Consider the following 25,565-nt stretch of genomic DNA (forward strand, 5'->3'; position numbering starts at 1 on the left):
TAGTAGAACTTAAGAAACAAAAAAAGTTATGTGGGTCAAATTGCTATTACTGTTGTGGGATTCTGGCTTAACAAGAAATCTTACTAAATTCTGATTTCTGCTCAGTAATTTTAAATTGAATCTCACATTTTTAGCATTATGGTCATAAATATTATGTTGACTTAGCTCTGGTTTGGTACTAGCAGTGTGTACAGAACTACACTGAGATGGTTTTGTATTATGTGAAGACAAGGTCATTAACATGAAACCTTACCTGGAATTATCTTGTCTCGAGATAAATAGTTGGAGCTTTAGCTATGAAGTAGCTCAGGTCAATACAATGTAGATGTGAATTAAACCCATTGCTAGGCCATTCTATGCTGTAGAAAGGGAAGTTCCCCTTCCAGTTTGGCAGCTGGATTGCCCTAGTGCACAGGGTTCAGACATGTAGTACCAGTATTGCCATTCCCCGTCCTCTCTCCCATCTGTGGCTGTAGTCAGTGCTGGCTCATCAATGCTGTGTGTAAGTTGGATTTGTCTTTTCTTTTTTTCCAATTTGAATTGCAATAGCTTCCAATGTCAACAGAAGATCTGTAAGGGGATGCTTGGCACTGGCAGGCCTTCTTCAAGGTTTCTTTAGCAGCACACCCAGCTAAAGTCAGGGCAGGTAGGATCTCATAACCCAACCTCGCATGTGTGGCTGGAGAGGAACTTAGTAGAGCTAAGCATGGTGGCCAGCTGTGAGCCCCCAAACCACACTCATGGTGGTGAAGCCCCTGGAGCTTCAGACTTAAGCACAGCCCCAGACTTAAGCATACCCATGAGCAGAGGATGTGTTGGCCAGGAGACGCCATAGCTCTAGCTCCATTCAATGTTCGGGCTACAGCACAGGGCAGGATGAATACCCATGGGACGTGTTACTGCTCTGCAGCCCCACTGATCCCACCCATCAATCTTCCCCTTGGCATGGAACACGGTATATGACAAAATAAAGCTTCTGCATGAGGTTTATTAAGCAAGACAAGGTCAGGCTTTTAGTTGCAAGGCTGGAAACGAAAGGCTACAAGCAAAACAAATATAAACACAATCCCAGCCGAAGCTTAAACAACTGGATTCCTTTTCAGTTGTCTTGTCCAGTTTCTCAGATCCTGAAGACATAGTGCAGCTGTTGGGATGTGAAGCATCTTAACTCCTGCCCTGAATCCCAATCCAACAGTCAGACACAGGGCTGGCAGCTTGGCTTATCTTCTCATTCCGTTCTCTCTTCTTGGGGCACGTTTGCACTCTTTGGGTCTGCAACCAGAACAACGATTTAGTGGTGACCCCACAGCATGCACAGTGTGCCTTTTCTCTGGGATACCGCTGCAATCCCACTTTTATTCTTTAATCCCACCTCAAGGGGTGACTTTCTCATCCATCCTTGCTCCCTAATTTCCAAATCAGGAGTAAATGCCTCCTATTGCATCGCTCTTGCTGTGTATGTAGCACAGCCAGAGTTACTAGCACTATGCACTGCCATCCCTCATAGGGGTTTCAACACCAAAATTAGGAGAAAGAATGACATTAAACAACACTTTTGACTTGTTTGCAAGCTAAAATCAAGGTTGATTTTAGGCCAGAAACTTCTACTGCCAGAAGCACTTAAATGGCCAGGTCATCTTCATGTGCAGTGTGAACAAGGGGCGTTGCATGCTCTTGGATGCTGGTGCTCTGATTTATAGTAGTCACAGCCCTACACCAAAGTACAAATCAATAAACACTGAAACAGAACCACACTGAGTAAGAGAACAAAAGTATAGAACAAAAAAGAATAACACAGCCCTCCCAAAAATGGCAATTGAAAGGAAGCATTCTGGATAAGTAACTCCAATAATTATTTCAAAGTAACCAACAAAGTGGAGTCTCTACTGCAATCCTTTGCCCTTCAGGGTGGCCATATGAGGTTCTGAGGATTTGTTCCCTGGGATGCATGGTGTGCCAAGCAGCATACGGTAGCATTGCAGGTCTAAAAGAAAGAGTATTAATGGATGGATAATTGCCCACCTTGTAAAAATTTACTGGGAACCTGATGCTTTTATCATTTGTCACAAACAATGCCACGGTGTAATAATGAAGGAAGTATCATTGGTACTATAAAGAAGTGATGGTGCAAATTACACTTCACTTTGGAGGAACGATGTTAAGTAGCAGGGAGTTCCCATTTGTTTTTTTTTTTAATTGCCAAAATTTCAGTAATTGTCAGTGTGTATTTGTGAGGATCAACTGATAATTTGGAACGTATGCTGTCAATGCTTCATTTTCTCTATATTTTTAAATGAAAAAAAAAAAAAAGTCCAATTTCACAGTGGCAAGATTAAAAAAAAAAATCTCATTTTGTTTTCCTGTCTGTAGTGTTAAGAAAGGAAGTTCATTTCTTGCAGCATAAAGGGATATTAATGAATGCAAGGAGCATTCTCCATATTGCAGAATAAAATTTACTGTTCTAACCTAAGATATTTCATATAAATTAAGAGTTTGTTTAAAAAAAATCGAAAATGGGAACTCAATTCCAGACAACGCTTAATTTAAACTAAGTGTTAAAATAAAAGCAATAACACTGTGAATAAATTAATGAACTACAATTAAATATATTTACAATAAGTGGTTTGGTTGGAAACACCTATTCCCTGCACTGATAAAATAAAACCTGCATTCTGCAAAAGCTGAAATAAGTTAAATGAAGATGCTTTTAACAAGGTTATTACTTAAGCAGTGACAGGTTTACAGATTTTAGCACCATTGGGTTTTCACAGGAGCTGCAGCAAGTGCTAAAATAACACACACCTTCAGGTTCATTAAATTCACCAGTGTGATGAAATAACTGATATTTTTCTATATTACTACAGTGCTGCAAAGAACCGACTATAAATAAGATACACTAATAACAACTGTTTGCAGTGCTAAAACAATAAAATAATTCTGCCAGGCTTATATGCTAAGGAAGAAATAGGCACAAGGCAGACTGTGAGCATAGTTATATCCATATGGTGGCTTTTGCTCCATTGGTACTGTGCCTTCAGTCATTTATTTATCACAGAAATGCCCTAGAAAATGTTTTATTCTTTGCTGTGGCAGGAAGAAACTTGTTAAAAGGGTACATGAGGAGAGGGCACCCATCCCAAAATATTTGCTTTCTAGTCTGGTGAAGCGTTTCCAAAGTGAAGAACTAATTTTTAAGAAAGAGCATTTCAGATGATACTAAAATCCCACATTATACTCTGTTTTGGAAAGAACCCATGCCGAAAAAAGCAGATTTCTAATAAATCAATGGAGTATGGCCTTTGGAGACCTGGGAGACATATGGACGGTAATAGAGTATCTCAGGTTATCTGGTGAACGGTTCCATCTGGATGAGGGCTCGGTGCTGTTCACAGCCCCCTTCTCTCTCAAACACCTTCCACTCTCCCTGCAGCCCTATCTCAAATGTCAGACCACCTGGGATCTGCAGCTGTCAGCTGAAAGCGGAGCTGCTGGGTGAAAACCCACTGAGCTCGGGCTGCAGGGCTTGTGCTGGGCACGGTGTTCAGTGCCTCCTTCCATTTTAGGTACATGTATTTTAACTGCATATGTGTGCACATGCAAACATAAATATGCACACCTGGTAACTGGGATACCTGTTTGCAATGCCAGGTTTGGTTCCTGCAGGGAACCCATATTCAGAGAGGTGCAGAAGCTATGTGAAAGGGGATGTTGCCCAAATTTTGCAGTGCTTTATCTTCTGTGCAGCTTGGCTCTCCGGGAACAGGAAACCATGTTTCAGAAATACAGGCCATATCTAAGTGGTTACACAGATCACAGAATTTCTTTTCCCCACATGTTGTAAGGGAGTGATAGTGCTGCAGTGTGGGAAATCCACAGGGCTTGATCCATCCCACTGCAAAGCTGATATATTGTGCATGGAATTGGGAGCACAGGGCAGGAGATCACTGAGGTTTGCAATCGCGTCACTCCTTCAAGCAATGGAAATTTGAGTGCATGGGGTCCAGTGCATGCACAGGTTACACCTCTCCCAGATGCTGCCTAAGCTCCCCACAACATCCACTATCTAAAATTACAGAGAAAAAAATCCTGTGTAACCTCAGCTAGAGTATTTTCTGACAGTGGCTTAAGACTTCTATGCCTACCCAATCTGATCCTACCTTGATTTTATATCTCTATCAATCTTTTTGGGGGGAAAAGCTTGAAGGTATTTGTTAATTTGCCTAGAATTTTTTGCGAAACGTGAAGAAAATTTGGTGGGAAAGCTTTTGGAGAGTGAATTGCTTCCGTGTGCCTGGCAGCTGTTAATAATTTATACTTCACGAGAAAAGAAAATTGATCAGGAGCATCCTGGAGAGACCAATCCATGCTGCCTCTGCCATCAGCTGAGACAGAAACAAAACACGAGGCATGAACTGAAAGATAATGCACAAAAAAAGTGCTCCCCCTCCCAATCCAAGCAGCATGGCTGGTGAGGATGTTAAAGGGATGAGCAGCACAGCATCCTTTGAAGCCCAGTCATGGAGACAAGGTTGTGGGAAATGGTCCTGCAGCGAAAAGTGGTCAAAAGTTCTTACAGTGAAGATGAGGGCGGCTCCGTTTCCTGAAGGCAGCATTCCACATCAAACAGCCCTTTGTGGAAAGGTTGAAAACGCACTCATACTGGGATGAAGATGAGCTCCAGCACCTGGGGCTGGGTGGGAGGTCAAAGAAAGAGTGCTGGTGGACCTGTTCTGTGAAATGTGTTTACATTTCCTACCAAAGAAATGGTCAGAAATGATTCCCAAATGGAATCTGGGAAGCATTTGTTGAGCTTCAATTTCATCCTGTGTCCACCGATTCAACCCTTGTTTTCTCTGTGCCATTCTTTCACTTAAAGTAACCTCTGTTACATTAGAAATCACACGTTTCTGACCCAGAAAGAGAGGAATTTCACAGCCTCCCAGGACACGTGCTGGAGGGAGGATTTCTGGAGCCTAAACCAGAGAAGCCCAGGAGATGTTGGTGTGAAGGCTCACTGCAAGCATCTGCTGCTTCTGGAGGAGGTCCTGTGGCAATGCATGTGCTCAGGATGAATAGGTAAAGCTATCTTGTACTAGTAGATATTTTTCCCTCTGGTTTATACATATTTGAAAAGCTACACATGAATAAACACATAAATTAATGCTAGATGTACTTCTTATCCATGCAAGTGTGAGCTGTATGTATACAGATACACATACAAATATGGGCATAGTTATCAGCCTTGGTTATCCTACTTGTTAAGGTAATTGTGTCATTTAAATTCTGTCATACTTGCTTCAAGACAGATTCATTAACTGCTCCTATTTATTACTCCAGCATCCAAGCACCTGTTTCTTAGAGGTAAAATCAGAATAAATCCCCTAATTTCCCAGGTTCTTTTGCTGTTTTTGCTTGGAAATAATGAGATGCTTATATTCAAAGAACAAAAATGATGTATCTGATGCTGAAAAATACAATCAAGTTAATTATTTAGGTATACCGAGGTGAAATTATTGGATTTGTTTGTCTGTGTAGATTGTGTTCTTTGTGCTGGCATAAGAACTGATGCTGGCCAAATTCTGTAAACACAGTTATTATCATATTTAGTATCTTAAACGTGTGCATACATAACTGCTTTACACGTGTTTGTGCTTCCAACATATCAGACTGTCTAAGAGAGAGCATTTCCAGTCGCAGTATCAGATTGCTTACTGCTCTCTCCACAGTCAGCTAGATCATAAGGAGAAGAGGAAAGAACTACAGAAGCTCTGACTAACATTTTTTTTCCTCTCTATTTAGGAATTCAAATTAGCAGAAGAAAGAAACAACTCCTTTGTAGTCATGCTCTGTAGGTGTTATCAGGGCTAATGTTATGGTGGCATGTTTTAGTCCAAAAATTTTACTGCTCAGGTCCATGCTACACCATTTGTCAGTTGTTTACACCCTACATATGGATTAGCACTGTATGCTAACCATGAAAACCTGTTCTGCTCTTAACCCATCTGAATGAAGCACTGATGCAGCTCACTGCATCTGATATTTATCTTTACTTCCCTAAGATGCCGGACCACAAAAAGCAGGAACAGGTACAGGTGACTTGGTAGTGTGAAAAACTCTCCCCATGTTTTATCCATCACTGAATGTCAAGTTTAAAGATGTTTGTAATGATTTGCCCCTGTTGAAATCCAAAGTAAGACTCGGAATGTGTCTGTTTTGGCCAACTAGTAATGACTGCTTGAAAGACATTGAACCAAAGTACTTTTGGACAACTACTGGTTCACTGCCTGAAAACAAATCTTTTTATTTATTCTGTCTCCTATACCCACTGTTCAGATCTCCTTCAGGAAACATACCCTGGCCCCTGTCCACTGTCAGATAGTTGGGAGTGAGGTGGTCTTCGCAGTGATTAAGCACAGATTTTGCAGAGAAGGGAGAAAGCGTCGTGGGCAAGGACCTGTGGACTGAAAGTCAGAGTAACTGTAATGCAATGCCATCACCCCACCTCACAGCTCAGAGCCTTTGCACATCTCATGGGCTGCCTGGAGCCTACACAGTTCGCAGAGTGGAAAAAGGAACTGAAGAAGCAAAAATAAATATTGAATCACGTAAGAATTAAATATCACCTATTTAAATAGCAATTACGCCGCTAAAAACAAGATCACCACACCTGTACAAGAAAAGACAAGCAAGCCCAAAACATCTGTTTGCATCCACCTGCCAAGCACCTGTTCCGCTGTTTCAATGCCATTTGATTGCTGGAGATGTAGAGGCTCTTGTGAGGTAATGAGTGATTTTACATTATGCATGATTGAAAACAGGTGTTCTAATGCTGTACAATTCTGTGCATGAATAATTCAGTTTGTTTAGAGCAAGATCTTTAAAAGAAGTATGGTCTTTATTTTTTTTAAATATTAAAGTTATTCTCTGCAATGTGCAGAGTGGCTGGTCTTCTCAGCAGGAGCACTGATGACCATTTTTGTGTAATTCTATGGGCAGGAAAAAAACACTGTGAAAGGTAAAAAAAAAAAAAAAAAAAAAAAAAAAAAATTATACCTAAGGCACACAAGCAATGAAATTGAAAGGTTTCTTTAGCAAGGAGGGGGAAAAACCTGTCACTGTTTTAAGCGAGAAAGCCAGATGACTTTTGGCAAAGCCTGCTTCTCAACACTAACAAAACAGCCCAAGAGCTTAATTATATGGAGGGGTGAATGTGCCTCAGGGATAAGTAAGAGCTAGTCCATCTCTTGGTCCGATTTCCAGCTGAGTCTGAATATGTTTAAGAATTTGGGCTGCTTTTTTTTTTTTTCTCTCTCTCTCTTTTTCCTCCTGATTATGAAAAGGATTTCTGTGCAGTTGTATGCTTTGTGCTGGTACAAGATGCTGCAGACTCAGGTCTTTATTTGCAGGCCGGTCGTCTCACAGGGAACTGTATGCAGAATCCATCAGCCCACGCTCCTCATCACAAACTCAGTTGTTCTTTGAGACCATCTCCCAGAGATGAGGAAGATGTGTTAATCCAAATGAAGAGACGCAGCCAAGCTTGGAGCATCCTCTCTGCTGCTTCCCAAGGTAAGCCTGCAGCTGGCGTGGCCTCGTGCCTTCAGCCAGGGCTGTTTTGAGGTGGGAACAGAAGAAGAGAGCAGCCAAGGGTTCTCCTGCCCCAGCATGTGCCTGCTCCCCCCTTGCTTTCTCAGTAATTAGTGTCAGTGATGGTGTTAGATGCTATTATGGGAAGATTCTGCTGAGAACAGAGCTGAGCTCTCCATGAGCACTTCCCAGGGGAGCTCTGGCACTTTGTCCTCTTTCCCCCCTCTCACTGCAGCCACTGCAGCAGCTTCTTGGACTCACAGCTGATTTGATGCTGTGTTTGATACAAAGCTGCTGGAGGGTATTTTATACCTGAGGGGTCACATCCTGGGACAGGCAAGGACCAAAGTGGAAGAGGCTGCCAGCCCTGCCGAGGTATTGTGGTGAACAGCCTAAAATTTTGGTGACAGCAGCGTGGAAGGTGGAAGGGAACAAAAACTTTCAGATCTTCTCAACAGCCACGTCCTGCCCATTGCCCTTGATGGGGCAACAAAATGAGGAAAGAGTAAGAGAGGAGAAAAAGATGAGTAATGTGAAAGTAGGAATGGATGAAGTCAAGAGGCCAAAAGAAATTCATAAAGCACGCTGCAATAAGCAATTCTTAACACACGCTGCAATGCCCTGAGCTAAAGAAAGACTGTACGGTGATGCTAGGACACTGATATTTAGTACTGCAGGTACAGAACCTTCAAATTTTGGATCTTGTGGCCATCAGGGTTCGTGGAGTGGGTTTGAGTGTGCAGTGTAGGGTAGAACAAGAGAGGGTCAAAAACCCAAGAGTCCAAAAGAGCACAGTGTGCCTCAGGTCCTCAGTGGGTAGACAGGGATAACTTAAGCTCTGTGCCCTGCACTTCCCAGGAGATGTCAGCCCAGGGTTCCTGCAGGACTAAAAGCCTCCATGGCCATGCTTGGCTAAGCAAGCAGACATTTAGGGGTTTAACTGAAGTGGATCTGTAATCTTTCAGTATTTTATAATACAGTATGTTACAGGAGACCATAAATTAGAGCTTATAATACCCGATCCGCTCAGCTACTGACAGAATATCTAAGGTAATCTGACCTGCTTCACAGACCGTGAGAAAAATCCTCATGGAAAGTGAAAGAGATGAATTACAGAATTTTACAGAGAAGTGGGAGAATTTCTCTCGGCTCAGATCTTGGGTTAATTCCCATGTAAGGTGAAAGAATGTTTCACCACGTTTTGCTCAACTGAAGTTGGCAAGCTTTAATAGATGCAGCCCTGCAGGCTGAGGGATAAACTCTGCTCCCTTTCACTCACTTGAGCCATTGCCCATGTGATCAGCAATGTGGGTAACAATAAAGTGAAGGAAATAAGGGAATAGATCTCCGAGAGAAAGCAAATGATGGGACAAAATGCTGCAAAATGTCTGAAGAGGTTTTTTTTTTCTCATGAGGAGGAGGGATACATCCTGGTGCTCTGCCTCCTCAGTAAGGAAAGCATTTCCTTTCTGCTCGGAGCTGTTGTTCCTCCCTGTCACAAGCAGAGAATAAATGCAGTCTCATAATTACAGCATGCTGAAGGTGGAAGCTTTTCCTATAGATGTACAACTCTTTTTTTTCCCTCCTGGTAATAGCTGATCTATAGAACTGTGATTGTTTCAAATGGAAGCTAGCAGTTACTTTCTGTTTTCTGCTTTAAGTCTTTATGTTTGGGAAATGTGTCTCCAGAGATGCCTCCTTCTCTCACCTCTTCACATAGCAGTGAGAGGTGCCAGCAGCTCTTTTGCCACTTTTCTAACTATTTCCATTCCCCTTCTAGGTACTTATGTTTCATACTTGCTCTCTCAGTCAATTCCTGCAAGAACTAAAAAGTGGGTCTTGGTCATGTTACGTTGGATGCTGATCTCTGAGCCAGGTCAGGTGCCTGCAGGCAGGAAAATATTTGGTTTTCTGCCATCATTCTGTGTGTCACACCTTTACTGCAAGGTGTCCAAAGGAAATGAACTTTTCCAGAAAAACAGCCCAAAGAAAATCTTTGGAGTTTCTCTTTTGTTAGTACGTCTGTGTGATCCAGGCCTTCTGTGAGGTTTCTAGATGAGGCACTGGTAAGATGAATGGGGACCTTTGTGTTATCTGTGATGGGGCAGAAAGCACACAGCTTCTGAAGTCTTTCGAGGAACTCAGATGGAAGATGTTACGCAAATCCAAACCATGCATTTTTTAATACCTCCTGTGATTTATTTGATAAATGTGTCATCTTTACCTTCCAACTTCTTTGGCCTTGGTTTCTTTTCAAGAATTAACCAGGAGCTGATGAATTTATGGGAAATTTTCCAGTGCTGACCAGATCTGAGATCTTGATATCTGTGTGCACTTTCTCAAGGTACCAGTAGTCCCATTTCCTCAACCAGTAGTACACTCCTTCTTATTCTCAGTCATTACTATGTTGAAACTGCCAAGTGTTCTTTCCACCTCTTTAATTTTGTTCTCAGAAGAAATCCTTCACTTCTTTGTATGCAGAGGCTGCTGTGGTCTGGATCTCATCTCGTCTACTAGTAACATCTTCCAGATTTGTTTTAAACTGATTAGACGCTGCTGAAGAATCAGCTCTCTCCCCCGGACAGTACAAAGCAGAGTGCTGGCAGAGCTGGCTCTTGGCCATCAGCTACATGGTGACACAGCATCACATCACTTGACAGCCCCAATTTCATTTGGGGAGCTGTGAGACATTCACATGTGCTGAAAAAAATAAAAATAATACCCAAGGTGACAGGAGGGTGCAATTAAAACAGAAGCGCCAGCTTGACCAGAGAGTAGCTTTAATTGGAGGCCTTCTTCTATATGCTGGAACACGGACTCTAAAAGGTATTTCTGTCCTTCTAATGTGGCTGCATTTCTGCCTCTGAATTTTGATTTTGAAAAACAGAAAATGATGCTTTTTATTGGGCCACTGAGAGAAATTACAGGGAATGAGCTGAGTGAATTTAAAATTCTCTCAGTAGGGTATGAAGGCAGGGAAATACTTGTCCCTCAGTAGCTCAGTAACTTCTAGTGCAGGTTAGACATAGGGACACTCATTCCCAGTGCTCACCTAAGCATGGAGGTTCATGTAAGTGAGGATCACATGTGTTGTCACCACCTCGCTTCTCTGCTGGATGGATATCACCCTCACTTAAACGTAAGGAGGAAATTCAGAAGGTCACCACATCAAATACTAATTCTGAAATTCATTTCTCCCTAAAGATTAATATAAAGCCCAAAATGAAATACTCTTCAAATAAGCAAAGTTAGCTGCAGTATTTCAGTCTTCCCATCACAGTGTCCTAAGAGGTATCCTGTGGTTTGACACATAATTAATATGTTTATCTATCTTTGCTTTTTTTCACTCTTTGTTTTCAATAACAGCCATCACCATAATAGTCAAATATAAACATTCCATCCTGTTTCATAAAGAGCCTAAGGTCCGCTTTATTGCAACACAGTTACTTTCCCAGATCCCATGAGCGACGAGGCGTGATGCTTCAAAAAAAATTCTCTGAAATTTTCTCACCGTTTTTGCTTGAAGTAAGTTGCATTCTGTTTACAAACTTGGGAAAATGGGCCTCTTTTGCCTTCTTTGAGTGTCATGGGAACACATACCGAGGTCTGATCCAGTAGCGCTGCGTGATGCTGCTGGGAGCTTCTCAGGGTCCCATAATTTGCCCCTGAGGGTGTTTCAGGATGCGGTGTAAAGTTGCATGCTGTTTGCCATGTGCAAGGTCCCAGACACATGGCAAATCAGACTGGCTCCAGTATCAAAAGCTGATCATTTTTCAGACAAACATAGCTATGATTTTTGTTATTTATTCACGTTGAAAGGTTAATACGTCCTCATTACTCTAAATTATTTCATTTTCAACTTACAGTACGTTCATGGATTATTTGAAGGAATTACTGGCTTTAGCTTATGTTATCTGTGACTCACTTTTTATAGACTTGACTGGACAGGTAATTTCCACAGTATTGTTTTTGGCTCCTTAACTGGATCCCATCCAAGCTTACAAAGTGCTTCTACAGAGATAATGGAGAACATTCCAGCCTCCTGTGAAATGTCAGCTCTGTGTCCAGAGCTAGATGCGCAGCATTAACCTGGTTAAAGCTGCTAGGTTCTGTAATTTCTTGCTTGGAAGTACCGAACACCGTAAAGAATCACAGAGTCACAGAATTGTAGGGGTTGGAAGGGACCTCCAGAGATTATCGTGTCCAACCCCCCTGCCAAAGCAGATTCCCTACAGCAGGTCGCACAGGTAGGCATCCAGGCAGGTCTTGAACATCTCCAGAGGAGGAGACTCCACAACCAAAGACACCAAATCAAATCTTCCAAAAGCAGGAAAGAAAGAGCAAATGGGAGACTCAGAGCGAGAGAGAAAAGTAAATGCAATGCTATTACTTTACACCAAAGAACTGTAAGTTAATTGATGTCCATAATAAACTTTCAGTAGAAAAGTATTAAATATTTTTGAAGATGTGTGTAAACCCAGTATTGGGGAAAAAAAAAAAAAAAAAAAAAAAAAAGTTACTGTTATCTGGGTTTAATCAGCTGAGAAAAGCATGATGATAAATAAGATTTAGTGGAAGCATAAATTGAAAATGTCGAATAATACTTTTAAGAAGGGAGCCTACTGGAATACGTATGTCTCTATGTCTCTGAGGTATTTGATTTGGAATATATAATCATCTCCTTTGAGAATATTTATGAAAGTTATTTCTGAATGTTCAGAGGTTTCTCTGCTTTTCATTATCTATTTTTCTTAACAAGGGCCAGAACTGTATGCCTGATTTTCTGTGATATATTCACTTGGGAGGTTTTCTCGTACTGGCCAAGGACACATCATTTACAAGAAGGTCCTGTCAAGCATCCAAGTGTCTCTGCTGAAGCTTCCATTTTAGATGACCCCACAGAATGTGAGAAAACCTTCTTTTAGGGGAATGGCATCTTCTGGCCAGAGCTTTGTCCAGAAATTCTACTGTGTTTAACCCGCAGTTGAAATGCCCAATGCAAAATAATGGTAGAGGTAGGGGCGATGTATTTGTGTTTTCTCGAGAAAGAAAACTCAAACCCTTGGGATGATATTCTTCACGTGTGTGATTACCTTCATTGCAATTTGGATTTCTGAGAAGGTCATTTGGACTTTTGGGCCCCATGTTCTGGAGAAATCTGAAGAATTTGGGTCATCTTCCTCTCTTGACTTAAAAATAACTTCTGTTAATGCAATTTGGAATGCGTATTTCTTCGAATATGCTCTTCCATTTGCAGAGGGGGCAAAGTTTACAATTTTGGGTGGAAACCATGTGAAAGCTAGCGGTTCCATCAGGGTTTTGTTTTGAAATTTTTGGATTTGTTCAAATTCAAAAGTCAAAGTGAAACTCGGGGGATGTGAACCCGCTTGAATCAAAACCAAAAAAATGATGCGCCAGATCTCCCATGAACCAAAACCACCGGCTTCTCACAGTTCTCATCCAAACAAAAATGCACTAACATAAATCAAATACCAAACCAAATATCCTCTTTTGCACTGTCTGGTTTTCATGGAAATAACACAGAATATTTAAAAGGTCTGCTTGGTTTTGCAGCAGCAACTACCAAAATATCCTGAGATCATTTGATATCTGGCAGTTAATATCCTGATCTATTCTCTTTAGTCAGTAATCCAATCCTTTTCGACCAACACTGCCTTGGCGTGCACAGCATTACTATCCCTTAACATCTTCCTCTATCGTACAGTTTCACAGGGAAAACTGTGCACAATTCAGTCTTTCTCCTTCTCATTCTTGCTCAGAGAGCCAAGAAAGGAGTTGGAGCTGCAAGCAGATGAAAAATCCAAACAGTACAATCAGTACGGAAGCAGAACACTTAACTGCTATAGGACAAGGTGGAGTACTGAGAAAATATTCAATGATAATTCTCCTTGTGATTTACCTTGTTTGAGACCATACTATGACTCTGAAATGAGAGAATTTAAAAAAAAAAAAAAAAAAAAAGATGTTCTGCAGTATATCACGTAGCAAAAAGTTTCTAAAGCCATTCAAAAAAAAGTGCTGGGCATGGAAGAACAGAGGTTTCCTCTGTAACTAAGACACGCATGTTTGCAATAACACGTGCTTTCAAACACTGCCAAGTTGCTGAGGATATCTCTGTTATATACAATCATGAAAAATGTGTTAAAAAACAAAAAGGTAATGTTAAAAAAAAAAAAAGCTAAAAAAAAGTTTGATCAGATGGTTAAAATCCAGTCAAACCTAAAACAACCTGTTTATGACCTTTCCATAAAAAAAAAAAAAATTTTTTTTTTTTTTTTTTTTTTTTTTCCCCACAAGATTAATTACCATCACTTTGGGAGTACTGAACTGGACATTATTATATGATGTCAATTAATGATTAAAAAAAAGGTGGTTTGCAAATGTAGCACCACAGTCCCTGGTGCATTACATCATTTCTGAAAGATCTTAACACGTGATAAGCAGAGAACATTTTAACCTAAAAGTCTGAGTGTTACAACCCCCTTTTCTGTTGTAACACCCTACCCACAACCTTTTGGCCTCGAAGTCACTCGCAATAAAATTAAGAAGTCAAAAAGAAAAGGGAAAAAAAAAAAAAACCTCTGGGAAAGACAAGACACATTCCTATTTTGCTGTCGGGCAGATAATGCAGCAAAATGAGTGGCTGTATGCATTGGGAAACGCAGAGCTGATCTTCCTATGTGCACTGTTCTCAGCAAGATTCGTCATCAAAATCTCATGCTTGGAGGCCTAAGGTTGCTGTGATTCAGGTATTACAAACTACATAATACAGTTAGCTCTGTGAGAGTGCATCGAAAATTTCATGTGCTGAGTGAAATGACTCCTGCACTTGCCCAGGCGCTGCTTCCCCAGATGGGCTGACAATGATCATTTTATGTGCCTTATTGAATTCGCTGAAATATTTAGAAGGGTTTCTACCTATATTTTACATCTCCTTCTGTTATAACCTTTTTTTTTGCAGCAACAGTTTGACTTCTTTGTCAATAATACACATAACCTGATCCATTCTTCTCTGAGCTCTTCTCCTCTTTTGGTGTCAAAATGTTTCTTTGTAAATGAACGATATGCATTTAAAATACCTTTGTAATAATAAATACCACACGAACATATGTATCAAGGAAAGGATTTCAATTTTGATGACACTTCCTTCTCAAGAACAGACATTCTGGAAGAAAAAAACCTTGCCAGCCCCAAATTGATTGACATTTGTTTACTTAACTCTCTCTTCTTGAAAGTCTGCACACCTATTTCAACCTTGAACAGTTTCCAACTGTGGTATACTGGAACATTTTTTCATTTATTAAGTTCAGTGTTGCCAACCCAAACAAAGAGTAATCAGTGATGATCCAAGCAGACCAAGCTGTCTAGCACCATACAATGTATCTGCATGCTAATTTTCAAATTCCCTCACATTTCCAGAGAACTAATGGGATCATTTTCATTCTGTTACAGCAACTCAACAGTTACTGAATCACCATCTGTGTTTTCGTTAACCTGAATCAGATATGAATTCTGTTATTGCAAGGTAGAGCAGCTTGTTTAATGATTCTTAATCTTTTCTTTAATTAAATCATGCAGCCAACCTGAAAAATCTATCTTAATGCAAATTAGGAGCTTTTTTGGCATTCACTTACAGTAATGCACTAATAAGGTTAATTTATGAAGGTTCTCTTCCAGTCTGTACAGATGATATTTGTTCGCTGCATATTTTTAGCATATTGTCCCTTTTTCTAATATTTAAAAAAATATCACTAATAAAAAGGGGGTTGTTTTCACTCACACAAAAGAGGAAGGCTGCAAGCTGCTTTTTGTTTATTAGAAAGAATTCGGAAAAGGAAAATCAGTTTCTCCCCTCCGTGAGCATCTCTCCACGCGGGTGCAGAGGGACAAATCGAGGACTGCTGGGTTAAATGGTTTTGGATGAGCACTCTCCACTTCTCACTGGACAAATTCAGGCCCCAGTTCAGATGAGCATCTTGAAGTTATCAGGGGAGACAGAGAGTTTCTCTGAACCTTTTGTTTTTTGTGGCTTTTTTTTTTTTTTTTTTCCTTGTAGGTGTGAATTAATAGCATAAAGAGTAAATAATTCTTGTGAAATTAGCCTGAATACTTTTCTCAGTTGCACAATTGCTTCGGCTCGGGGCTCTGATGATCTCAGTCAAGAAAATTTCTGTCTTTGAGCGCATTCCTCCCAACTGCAAAATTAGTTGAAATCTGTTCAAGTTGCTGAGTAAAGAGTAAACTTTTTTTTTCTTTTAAGGTTATTTTTCAACACCCACAAGCAAACAGGGATGGCGACTGTGAATTTCAACACACGGCCATTGCTATTTAATTAAAATCACTGAGGCTGGCTGAAAAATTTTCAGCAGAGTGATTTCACATCAGAGAACACATTCTCAAAATCAGAACATTATTTTCATAGAAATCCATCCCTCCGTTTCCACCAGGAATGAGATTTCAGTTCTAGGAAAGGTCTTCTCATCCCAGCTAGGAACCATCATCCCCTTTTAGATTGGGGCTGCCCAACTGTGGCAGCCAGGGCATCTCTTTCAACCCCTCTCTGTATTCCCAGCTGTAATTGCTCCATTGCTCCAGTTTGAGTGCATTAACTATTTGCACAATCCAGGACAGGAGGTCTTGTCTAAAGACTGGGGAATCTCCATGGCTGTGACTCTCTGTGTTTCACTAAAGGTAACGGCAGGACAGAATGCCTGCTGGATGGTTGAATCTTCCTCTTGTTCCTTCTGACCAGGAATGGAAACAATATCTCATACTGTTTGTGCAGTGATTCCAGGCTTGTTAATATTCTGGTGTGGCTGTTTTTCTCTGCCGTGAGGAATTTTGGCCTCTTAGCAAGGGGTTTTGCCTCTGTGTAAGTGGGAATGCTGCTCTTCCTTTTCTCCTCTTCAATTTGGAAACCTGTTTTCCTGCCATTGTTAGTCCTTTCTGTGTAACATTAGCAGAGAGAATGAAAAGTATCTGCTTTCTTTCCCATTCAATCAGACCTATGTATATTATATGTATATCATATGCTTCTCTTCCTGCTTTACCTACTAGTAAAATAAGTCGATATGTGAATATTAGGATAAGATTGCTTTAATTAGAACCTATTGCTCAGCACACTGTCTTCTCTAAAAACTACCTGTATTAAGATCTGGGGAAAATAAGTCTTAAAGAAAATTTCCTATGACAAATTTTTTGACTTCACCCTCCACCCTCTGCTTCCCAGCCCTTTCAACTTTTCAAGTATCTGTATACATGTATACAAGTATACATGACCCACCCCTGTTGCTTCCTTGTATTTTATGGTGATCTTTAATTCCATTTTTAGGGAGGGATTTCTCTCCATTTTCATTCCTTGGCTTATCTTTAATGAAGTGGAAAACATCTACTGAATGGGATAATACCTGATGCTTACAGTTTTCCTTACATCACTTTACAGTATTTTCTCAGGTATTAAAGTAGCACTGGACTCAAACTAAGAGGAGTGATCAAACTATCTGCTAAAGAACTCAAACAGGAGCCCCAGGAACTGGAAGCTGAACTTCAGAATCACGAAGAGCACTGTTACTGCATGAGAAAAATCTGGATGAAGACATGAACTGGAGACATGTCTACCACACTACAAGAAATTGAAAGAATACAATCCCATTTGACTCTAAAAATCTTTCTAGGCTAATTACCAGCTCACAAAGCAGAGAAATTAAGGCAGAGAGGGCATGTTCGTGATGACAACCTTTACCCATTAGCAAGCTTTGCGTTTTCCCAAGGCTGAAGACAGTTTAGCTCTGACAAATCCAATCAGTGATATGCAGGCGTAACCTCCAGAAATAAGCTCACATTTTTAGGCTCCACAGGGCAAAAGATGGACTGCAGTAGGTCACTATTAAAAATACAGCTTGGCCAGTGCTGAAATGGCACAGTTGGCCTGAAGTCGCTTCAAGGTCTCCTGGCATCTGAGTGTTTCCCCAGTGGCTTTGTGCAGTAAAGTGTTAACTTCTCCTGAGTGGTTATGTATTTAAGGCAGTAACTTTAAAATAAGGAATTGCAACCTTAGAGCAAAGCTGCTATTTTGAGAATTTTAAACCATTATTGACTCCTGTCAGATCAGTTTCTAGACTTATTGACTCAAGAAGTAAATATAGACTGAGAGAAAGCGAGGTCAAGTCAATATTTATCTTGCAGATCAATACATTTTGATACTAACCAAAAATTAAGCTCAATAAATGCATATATTATATACAGCAAGGTTAGGAGAGATCCATTCAGAAAATTTGTCAATTTGAAATTTCCCAACGGAATCTAACCTTTTGGATTCAATTTCCATTAGAAATTCTGTCCCTTTAAGGTTCCGTAAGTGACTGATGACGAGCCCCCATCACCCAATCAGATTTCCAGATGATAGCTGAATAGCAGTGAAAGGAAAAGGAAAGAAAGATGAAGTGAGAAAAAGTTGGTCGCAGGAGCTCAATCACGGCGTTAGGAGGAGGCAGGTGAGTAACGGCAGTGCACAGATGTGCCAAAAGAAGCAGGATGGGGACTAAAGCAGATGTGTAACGCGATATAAGTAATGCAATATTGCAATGCAAACATGAAGAAAGGATGGAAGAATGTGGAGGTGAACTCGTGGGAAGATTGAGTACTAACTAGTAAAAAGAGAGGGGTCAGTAATTTTAGCATTGCAACAAATGGGATGCAGTGGGGAAGATTATTTTGGGTGTTGGTTTACATCCTGGCAGCATATAATATCGGCATTCTTGTAGCTGGAAGTTAGTTTGGTGTTTTCATGTGTCACCATACTGCTTGTTTTGATGGGCACCCGTTATGTCTATAAACTTCCTCCACCATGGCTTAGTCACCAAGAGCTGGCTGCTCTTCCAGGGTTTGGTAGCACTATGGATGGGCTCAGGCCTCTGCTGAGGGCTTCACCTAGCACTCTTGGGATGCTGCAGCTCAGATGCAAGGGATTAGGCCAGTTTTGAATGTGTAATGGCAGCATAAGTGAGGGCACACAAGGGGGTGTTCACAGGAGGCCTGGGAAGCTGGGAACATCCATCATTGCATGATGAGAGCTACTGGTGGTGAGCACTTGTCTTCCGTTTGCCTCCTTGTCCCCACACCTGCAGCCCACATCTACCCTGTGCTGCAGGACCCCAAGGGCAGATCAGTGTGTCAGAGGAGCAGGCTCTGCAGTACCCAACCTCCTGTCCTGGACAAGCTGCAGCCTGTCCATGCTCCAACCTCTGATGCTGTCCCTCTTTCGAGGACATTTTCCTGAACATCTTTTAAGCTATGAATCCACCCTTTGGGGAAGATGCATGCTGTAGCAAAATGAATTTCAAACGTGTCAGGATACACATGAAACATTTTCAAGAGACCTTTTCCTGTTTTTTTTTGTTTGTTTTTGTTTGTTTTTTTCCCCATAAAGCTTCTGAGCAGGGATGCATTTGCACCCCAGATAGCATCAGTGAACTCCCATTTACACAGCACCTCTCACTCCAAAGATCTCCTGATGCTTTGCAAATGTAGCACAAGCTGCTCTGCTCTTGCATCTCGCTTCATCCAGGTCTGGAGCCCAGCCAGCCCCTGCAGAGATGAGCCCAGCACCTGATCCGTGTGCCCACAACAATGAGCAGGGAGCAAACAATGCTTCCTCCAAATGAAACTCCAGGCAGAGTTTAGACAGGCAGAACGTAATTACCCGAACTGGAATTTGGCCAGAGCACTGCAGGTATGGTGGATACTTTCCCTGGGAGCACATTATTGGAAGGAAAGGGCATATAAATGATTGAATTGCTTGGTCAGAAAACACTGTTCTTGTCTTGCAGCTCATCTGGAAAAAAAAACAGGTTGCCAAAAAAAAAAAAAAAAAAGCAAACACCCTATGCTGCTGCAAGTCTTCTTGTAGATAATTTAGAGTGCATAGAGATGATAAAATGATATACTAATTGGTAAAATATGATTTCATTTGAAATAAAGTGGAGAATCTCACCAAATTTAGCTCTGCACAATATAGCAAAGTATATTTCTCATCCAGCATAAAAAGGTGCCATTTGTTTGATACCGGTTTGATGAATTATTAATTTTATCACAGCTAAGATGACAGCTAATATTAGAACATTGAATTATTAATTTTCAAATGTGGCAATAAAAAAGCAGAACAAACACAAACTGAGACACATTTTAGGTATGAGTTGACTTGCTTACATAATCTGTTTGAAAAAACAAAACAGCAGAGACAGATATTTAAATCTTGCCAAGCAAATGCTTCTACCCTCAAGCCTCAGGTATGATTTTTAGCCTTACTTTGGAAATAACATTCTCTGACCAAACTTAGCTGATAGGATATTATACACTCTCAAATAGACACTTTTGTCTATTGGACAAAATATAATTTGTTTGGATGAAGATACGGTTTGGGGAGTACTCAGGCCAAGGAATAATACGGAAGCGTGTATAACTCTGGTTATACAGAGCAGTCACCCAATTTTTATTACTAGCAAGTTGGAAAATGCAAGTTAATTGTTCAGAATAGCATCTGGTTTTGTCTTTTGCCCCTCTTCTTTCCTGTTGTTATTTTCACCAATGCTTGTTGCTTGCTGCAGGGTAAATAAGCACTCTAAGGCTTGTTTCCTTAAAAATGTTTCTTTGCGATTTCAGTCTTAACAATCAGCACAAGATTTATCTGGCTCTGCTGTTCCCTTACAGACTAATACCTATTTTCCTGTCCAGTGTCTCCTTTGCAAATATTCCTCCTTCCCAACTCTCCAGATGAGATGGGAGCTTTGCAGCCTTTCTTATTCCATGGCTAAATAGTCAACAAAAGATTTCCAAATGTCCTAACTTCTTATGTTTTCCTACTATTTATTTTTTTGGAGAAGCAGAGATTATTGCAATGCTGTCCCTGAATGTGAACAAGAGTTCAAAAATAGGCACAACTTGTGCGCATCAGGGAAGCTGATCAGTATAGGTGGATTTTTGAGGGCAATGCTCCCATGCAAAAGAAGAGAAACAGCTGTCTGTCCCCAAGCCTCATTGGGAATTAATCCAGCTCAAAGCTGGATTAACTTCTATTAAAAAACAACAACAAAAAAAAGCCCACAAACTTGTATTCCACTGCCACATATGGCGATTATTTAGACTGCAAATATTAGGCAGGGCTAGCTGTTTGGGTGCTAGAGAAAGACTCCTTTAAATCACTTATTTTTATCCTGTTGAAAAAAATGGGGTGGAGGGGAAAAAGCATCTGTCACCCATCTAAGTTTGGAGAGAGGTGAGCAGTGCAGGAGGGTGATGGAACATCTCTAGCATGATATGAGGTTGCCACTGACGGAGGGCAGTGCAGTGCTGCAAGGCAACACAGTCTGTGTCCAAGACCCTGCCCAATTTTTTTGTTTGTTTTTTGCTCTAAACAGACTCATGTCAAAAGACAAGGAAGACTTTCAGTACTTACAGGGGGCTTATAATAATTGTGGAAACACTTTATAAGGACTAATGGTTTTAAACTGAAAGAAGGTGATTTTAGAACAGATGTAAGGAGGAAATTGTATATTCAGAGGATAGCAAGGCCCTGGCACAGGTGGCCCAGAGAAGCTTTCGGTGACCTGTATCAGGAGGTGCTCAAGGCCAGGTTGGATGGGGCCCTGAGCAATCTGGTTTGGTGGCAGGTGTCCCTTCCAAGGCAGAGGCTGAAACTGAATGATCTTTAAGGTTTTCTGAACCCAAGCCATTCCATGACTTTGTAGGTCCCTAGGATTTTTCCGTTTCAGAGTGACATACGATGGTCATTTATCCACCTTGGGAAGAACAGTGAGGCATGTTCATGTTTCATTCATTTATATGTTCATAAACAAAAAAACCCACCTTTTTTCTTTTTTTTTTTTTTTTTTTTTTAATTTTCTTTTTTTTTTGCCACGCAGACTCGGCAGTGATTGAAATACCTAAAAAGAAAAAAAGAAAACTGTTGGTTTCATTGGAGCGAGTTTCGAGGTCTGTCTGTTTGCGCACAGTCCAAATCTCAGACAGCTCAGCTCAGGTTTTGTACCATCAGGTGGCCATTTCATTAACAAAAATATCAATATCTGCCATGGAAGAATTGTTCCCATAGTGCACCCCAAAAAATATTTGTGAGGGTTCTCCTCTCTGTGATCTATCCCAAAAAGAAGAGCTGGAAAGAATTAAAAGCTTCTTGCCACCTTTTAAAGGTGATTCTTAGTATGTGGTTTTGAATTTCTCTGGTTTCACACATTGCTGGTTATGTTGCCTATTATAAAGGATTCAGTAAGACACACTTTCTCCCAGTGGTATTTTATTTTGACACATCTCAAATGAAAATACAGCTCATTATCTTATACAGAATTCAAATATGTTGTCACCTGGTTCTCCTGCATTAAAATATGATTCATTTTCGTTGTAGGTATATGAAAAAGCAGAATGACTCTGTAATAAGCCTATTTAGTAATTTATTTATGTATTTTTGTTCACCTAAAAATGGGGCAAATGTCAGGCTTTGTCTTCTTTTAAAATGTCTTTGTGCTCAGAATACAAGTGCTCTCGTGTCTGGTCCTGTTGTTTTCTTTGCTGTGATGGTTTTGGTTCTCAAGAGGCATATTTAAATTTTCATAAATATAGTAAAATTTTTCAGGAAAAAAAAATGCTCGGAGACCTCATTTATTTGAATTTTAAAATATTATTTATAGTACTCTGTGAAATATATCAGCCCTGTTGGGGCAGGGCTTTCAGATCAGCCAAAATCTGAAACTCTTTACAGGATGCAAATTAAGGGCTTGATTAAAAGAAAACTGCTGTCCCACTGTTTTTGGTGAAGTTTGTGCAGGTACTACAGCAATGAATGTGGGGCTTGCTAAGCAAATGTTTTTGAACATTTTCTTTTTTTTTTTTCTCTTTATTCAGTATATAAGATATAAAGTATGAAAACTTGGCTCAACTGGGTGTGCCAGTCTGTTGAGTTTACCTGATCCAGAAGGTGTTTTAAATTATGGAAACCAAAAGAGATCAGTACTTCTCAAAACATTACTGGCACATCTGAAAGTTTTCAAATTGATACGATTTTGTCAGGTTCCCACAACACCAACTCACATCTAAAAAAGCACGTCCATCTAAGCTCTTGATTAACCAAAAGTAATGTTCAAGAGGTGGCCTCTGCTCCGCGCATTTGAATTTCAATCTTGGAACAGGCTGCAGAGGCTGGATTTAAAGTTCGAATTTTGTTTCATTTGCAGGAGAACGGAAGAGCTGGCAAGCTGAGACACTACCAGTACTTTGTGGAAACCGACATATGAATTTGTTCTACAAATGTGCCAGGGACACACTGATCCAACAGTTAGATCACTTCCAGAAGACACCGAGTTAGATCTCCGAGTTCACTTCCAATTGCTGACTACTACTATCCAATAAAAGAAAATTTCTGCATAAAGTAAACAAGGTAATTATTTATAGAGCTGAGCGATATCCCAACAAGAGCTCCAAACTTCAAGCATACAAAAATAGATTGAAAAGTAAATGCTAAAATACTCTTATCTTTAGAACAAAGAAAGTTCTTCTCATTGGTTTTGGGGACTTGAGGTTGTGGATGGGCTTTGCATTCGTGTGCTTGATGGAGGTGAAGCAGAAATAACTGAGATTAGATTTGGTGATAGGAAAGTGGAGGAGATTCTGCTGAAAGGACAGAAGGGACAGCAAGCATGGAGATTTAAGTGAATACATTAACTTCATTTGGGAATGCTAAGACAGAAAAGCTCTTGAACATAATGGGGTATGACCCACGCAGAATTATTGTACAAAAAGACCTTTTTTACCTTTTTCACATGTTTTTAAATGGCCTAAGTCTCATACATCATGAAACACAATTTCTTTTCTGCAATCCTATCAAGGACTGGTAACTTTAAGGTCTGATGTCTTAACTATTGTTTTTGCTCTTGAATATAACCTGTTGGTAGCAGGCCACACTGCTTGAAAAAGAGGTCCAAAGGAAGAACCCCTCTATAAAGGAGATGTATCAATAACGAGGAAATACAGCAGCAACAGCAACATGTTATCATCTATTCTTTTTTTGAGTATATCAGAGGAAGACTGACTGTCACTGCAGAGGGAAGAGGGCATGAGAATGAGAATTGCAAGAGAAAAAAATCACAAAAAAATTCCTCCTTCTCTGGGATGAATACAGGGGAGTAAGTGTTCCTACAAGAATTGAATTATGTTGTGATTTTAAATATGGTGTGAGAATGAAGGACATATGAGCTGCAACGAGACAACCAAAGAGGAATTATGTGATGTGTTCAGGCTGGGAGTGTGCTTCACATGACAACAGGAAGAGAGGAAAGGTGGAGTAAAAAAAAATCAGAATCTGCTCTATCCTGAGCCATTAATGGCAACCATGTTCATGTTTTGTAGCTAGTTATATTTACTGATGGTTCTCAAGCACATTCAACTTTGCACTATCCCCTACAAATTGGAAAGATGTCTATTTGTCAATGACCTATAGGTTTGGTATCACGAAAACTAAACAATCAATGTCCTTTTCCTTAAGTACTGGTGCTTACTCTTGAGGAGTAGAATGCTGTGACATTTTTTTTCCAGTCTGAGGACAGTTCTATGCCAGATGGAATAATGCCAGTACCTACTTTTCATTAGATTGTATGATTTGACTTTATCTTGCATGGTCTGTGTGGTCTGAGTGAATAAGCCACACCAAAATTTATGAGGTTTTCATTACTACAAATGAATCTACATCATTACTATGTGGATATAAGTACTCTTGAGCGGCAGAAGACAGACCCAACAGGCCAGCACAAACTGATGCCAACTTGCTGCCTACTATTCATTCCCTTAACCCGAACCTCCAATGACCATGGGCCACTGAAACACTGGTATTCCTTAGGGACCTGCCTGGCATCACATTTGGGGTTTGCAGAACAGGATCCCAGTCTTTTGTGGAAACCACTGACTAAAAATTCTCCTTTCGCTTTTAATTCTTTTACCTTAAGAAGGGAAGAAGAGGAATGGCCAGAAGCCACCTCCTTCTTGTTTGGACCAGCCTGCCTTTCTAAGGGCAACAAAAAGCAACAGAAGTGGCAGAGAAGATGAATACCTTCCTCCCTTCATATAAATCTGTTTTTTTTTGGTTTTTTTATTTATTCATTTTTTTGTTTTATTTTTCCAATTTATTTTGCAGTTGGAAACGTTCCGGGATTTCATCAACAACTTCCCAGTTTGACAACGAGACCCTCGTAACCCAGCAGTGAGTCCCAGTTCCCACCTGGGTGCCTCTGGAGAGTGACAAATCTCTTGGATGTGCTCTCACATCCCAGAAGCACAGGCCAGGAACATCTGTCTGTTCCTTCCCTTCCTTCAGACTGCCCCGAGGAGAAAGGGAGGCAGGCAAGTAAGGATATGAAAGGCAAACACTCAACTGGCCGTGTTACATTAGCCAACTTAAATAATTCCTCTTGGCTGTGGAAACAGCCTTCCCATCCAAAGCTGTCTTTTTTCTTTCTTTTTTTTCCCCCTTTTTTTCCCCCCAAAAAACCAAGAACAACTTATTTCCAATTTTGGGCAGCTTCCTTGGCTGTGGGCCAGCTCTCCCCACTGCCTCTCCGTGCTACTTCCCAACACCTCTCAAGTGACCTGACTGAGTGCCTCAGGGATCAAACTTTACCGAACAGGAAAATCAAAGTATGCAAATGAAGCTCGGGTTATTACATATATAATGATGAAAACGATTTTCCTTTGCTGTTGCCCGTGCCCAGCTTCCTTCCCTACGACTCTGAGTGCTTCAGAGCTGTATATAGCTGTTGAACTGAAGCACCCAAGGATGGCTCTGAAGCAGGAAGAGAGTTCAATCTGCAGGCTGGTTTTCCAGGCACTTTCTTTCTTATTCTCCACAAGATGGTTGATATGCCTCCGGATTTTGCTGCTATTATTTGGGTGTCTCTACT

The 25,565-nt window shown here is 40.6% G+C and overlaps 3 long non-coding RNA genes across 3 annotated transcripts in view; 1 reads left to right on the forward strand and 2 right to left on the reverse strand.

The window, feature by feature from the left end:
- Nucleotides 1-968: 968 nt before the first annotated feature.
- On the reverse strand, nt 969-6,975 carry LOC122164892. The gene is made up of 2 exons (XR_006170338.1): nt 6,354-6,975; nt 969-1,272 (listed from the first exon to the last, which is right to left on the reverse strand). It is a non-coding gene; the product is annotated as an uncharacterized LOC122164892 (long non-coding RNA).
- On the forward strand, nt 6,355-25,002 carry LOC122164891. The gene is made up of 5 exons (XR_006170337.1): nt 6,355-6,780; nt 7,407-7,569; nt 17,051-18,101; nt 22,851-23,053; nt 24,803-25,002. It is a non-coding gene; the product is annotated as an uncharacterized LOC122164891 (long non-coding RNA).
- Nucleotides 21,473-25,565, reverse strand: part of LOC122164890 — a 113,802-nt gene continuing 109,709 nt past the window's right edge. The window contains exon 3 of the long non-coding RNA XR_006170336.1: nt 21,473-21,548. This is a non-coding gene — a long non-coding RNA (uncharacterized LOC122164890). The remainder of the gene's footprint in view (nt 21,549-25,565) is intronic.

This window comes from Centrocercus urophasianus, unplaced genomic scaffold, assembly GCF_019232065.1.
Source record: "Centrocercus urophasianus isolate 14NV4802_14NV808 unplaced genomic scaffold, USGS_Curo_1.0 seq_28, whole genome shotgun sequence".
Classification (NCBI taxonomy): domain Eukaryota; kingdom Metazoa; phylum Chordata; class Aves; order Galliformes; family Phasianidae; genus Centrocercus; species Centrocercus urophasianus.